Source organism: Cyprinodon variegatus, unplaced genomic scaffold (genome assembly GCF_000732505.1).
Source record: "Cyprinodon variegatus isolate N-32 unplaced genomic scaffold, C_variegatus-1.0 Scaffold62, whole genome shotgun sequence".
NCBI classification, from domain to species: domain Eukaryota; kingdom Metazoa; phylum Chordata; class Actinopteri; order Cyprinodontiformes; family Cyprinodontidae; genus Cyprinodon; species Cyprinodon variegatus.
In genome coordinates, this window is record NW_015150515.1 from 159,703 (window position 1) to 163,329 (window position 3,627).

Consider the following 3,627-nt stretch of genomic DNA (forward strand, 5'->3'; position numbering starts at 1 on the left):
GCCAATTCCCTTTGTTAATAAGACTGTTTTTGCAAAGGGATACCTTAATAATGTAACTGTTAGGAATCCAGTCTGTGTGGTTTGTGTTGTGTTTGTCTTCCTTCCTCCACCAGGCGGCGCCTGGTTCTGGTTGGCCTCCTCACACACTTGTGGAGGGTTACCTCATTAACGGAGGACTCTTAAGCTGCTGACTGCCACTACCTCAACACCAGAGTGTTTGGCAGTTTTGGGTACTCCAGCCAAGCTTAGTTTTGCTGAGTCAAACTTAGTTTTCGTTTACCTGAGTTTTAACCTCACTGTTTTTGTCTTTGCCTCTCGGCAGGAAGTCATCCTGCAAATTGGATGTTTCGGACCTTCTCTCCCCTGGAAGGATCTTCTGAGAACCAAACTGAGCAGAGGATTCAAGTTTGTGGTTTGGATCAACCTTTTCCCCCAAGGATTGTCTGGGGCGTCTCTCTGAGCAGGGGATACATCTCCATAATTACCCGTTCAAGTACCGCAGGAAATCTTAGTGGCAGTCAGCTTCTCCGTACACCAAGGAACAACTGCAATCTGTGTAAACACTGTCCGCTCTCCATCAAACAAGACAATCACTGGAACATCCCACACTGACTGGATTCAACAAAAGACAATTTTTTTCTGGAAATGAGAGTCTGCAACCAATTCCTCCTCTTCTAGTCAAAGAATCTAATTTCCCACTGAGCCTGAACTAACCGTAGTGTCTTCCCCTCACTTTCCAGTTCCGATTCGACAGTGTTCAGAGCAGCACTGGACTCAAATCATCATTCTAAATAAACCTGTTAAACTTTTCCCTGGTCTCTCTGTTTGGTCTTCTGCATGTGGGTCAGAGCACTAGATAAAATCATGACAGTAACACTTTGGAACTGAAAAACCATGGAGTTTGGATAGAAAGTGTAAGTGATATTAATCATTCTTTAAAAGGCCTCGGGTGTTTGCTTGTTCTTTCTGAATGCTCCATAGACTACTCTGGGAAAAGCTGAGCAGACTACAACCAGCGACCATCTGGTGACACCAGGGATCTAGTCAGTCCCGTATACAAGACATTATTAGCAGCATATTCAAAGGAAATTTTGCAAAATGAACAAGATTGTATTCCATAATTGTATAGTTGTTTAAAGAGCATCAACATTTTTTATAAAAAAAAAATTGATTTTTTTTTTTTTTAAATTAAGGTGTTATAGAGCAAATTTATTTTTGTAATTACAATTTGTGCAATCTGTTTCTTGATGGAAACACAATTAGTGAGTTCTGAAACAAGCAGGCAGACAATTTGAAAGAAAGACCAAACTTGTTGTCTATTACATACAGTGGGTGTGCTGCAAAACATAAAATAGTTAATTTGTTCTATCACATCCAGTAATGCAATGAGAGAACATCTCAATCAAGCTTGTAGAATATATCGGTTTGTGTGTTGGATTAAGGTCAGATCACTAGTACACCATAGTGCACCATAATTAAACAATTCTACATTTAGTTGAGAACAATATCTAAACCACTTGCTTCAACTAGTGATTTGATTTGGTCCTCAAACTAGTATAATTACTTGGTTCACATTCAGCCAACAAAAAGGTGAAGAGACCACAAAAAGCTGCATTCTTGAGGGTGTAAATGTGCTAAGTCACCTCCTGCTGACCCTAACAACCGTCACAGATGTGACTTTGACTTGTAATGTTGTGTCTCCCCCTGTGCAGTAGTCCTCTGCAGGGTTGATACAGGGGATAATGTTTGGTTTATTGAAAGGTTTTATCTGTCCCTGTTAAAATTTAAGCACAGCTTCCAATATCTTGGTGGGGACTACAAGTCTGATATTAGCGACGAAGATACTGCTGCTGAGGCTCCTCAAATTGTTATTAGCACACAGAACAGTAATGGAAAGTCTGGCATCCATTTTTTTGCCTGCTTTGTGTGTCAACTAAGTAACAGAGCATATACTGAGTGATGGGCGTTGAAGGCCGAAGAGGGGTGGACCTGTTCTATAGTCGAACTCTTCTGGCCTCCTTATTTTCACTGCCCAGTCCAGGTAGACCAGGTCCTTGGAGGATGCATCCACAGAAATTGAACACAGCTTTTATCTGACCCAGTGTGTTAATTGTAGAGTAGAATGTATTTCATGTATAAAGCCCTAAATAATCAAGTTCAATTTTGTATCAGACATCTTATTATTCCTTATGTTCCTAAAGGAGCAGGTTGGTAGTCTAGAATTCCAAAAGGTAGAACTGGGGGCAAATATTTAAATTATCAGGCTCCTCTCCTATGGATCCAACAACCAATTTTATTCCATGAGGCAGACACCCTATTTGAAGTTTGTCTTTTTTGACAAAGCTTATAGATAAAGTGGCTTAGGTTGTCCCGAGTTATCTCTTTGGTTATGTTACTATAGGCTTAGGCTGCTAGAGGACATACAGTAGTGACCTCTTTTCATCATTGTGCTTAGTTCAATTTCTAGTCATAAAATTGCAGTATTTGTTACTTAAACCCCTTTCTTTAGGTTCTCTCTGATTTTTCTTGTCATAGCAGCTTCAACTGGTCTTTTATTGTATGTCCGTGACCCCATCCTGGAGAGAAATATCAGCTGGGCTGCTGCCATCAACATCTTTCATTAAAAATCGTCCATCTCACATATAAAGCATTAAAGGGGTCATAGAGTGCAAAACCGAGTTTACATTGTCTTAGATGAATAACAATAGTTCAGTGGGTGAAATGGACGTACATAAAAGTTGAAACCCAATCGACACCTACTTTCTCTGCAAATCTCACAATTATAAACTTCCACCATAAAACAGGGGAATCCAAACGAAGCCCCAAATTGATGTAAACTCTGGGATGTTGTCTTATTTGGTTCTGGCCTGTACTTTTGTCATGCCCCGAGATTGACATACAGACCAGCCCACTGGTTCACTGGCCCAAGAGAGAGGGTTAAAGTGTCCACTGCTGGGACGCTGACTGGACCAGACCTCAGCAGAGAGCCATGAGCCGCCCGTCCTCAGCCAGAGGAGAGGCAGTAGGCGGGAAAAAGCACAGGGCTGCCTGTGTCCAGGCTACCGTCACTTATTCAGGTTCGATCGCTCCGTCCCCTACTGACTCCCTGCCCTGTCCGCTGGGGTTCCCGGACCAGCCCCAGAGCTGACGGCTCGGTTCGAATGTCTGGTGTTTTTTGACTGTAGTCAACCAAAATCCCGGATGATGTTGAAATTCCCCCCGGACATTTTTTTAGGTATGAAAAGTAGGACATGTCCGGGAAAAGGAGGACATCTGGTCACCCTACCATATCCACAATTTCGATGTTTCAGTCAGTGAGTGGGTGCTTGTTGCTATGATGCGTCTTTGATTAGCAGCTTCGCTCGTTGTAAACCAACCAATCAGTGCACAGCTCATCTAAATATTCATGAGCATACCGTAAAAGGAAAAAAACTGTCGTTTCATTCCAGGGCTTTTAATCAGGCTTGCATTAGGGCTCATAGAACAGCATTTATGCCATTTTCAGCCAAACCAATGTTACAAATCCTATTCAGAGACCCATTTAAATGGCCAAGCTGCATCTTATATCAGATATATGATTTTTTTTTTTATGTTCCTTACAGAGCACTTCACATTCAATCTGCAGGC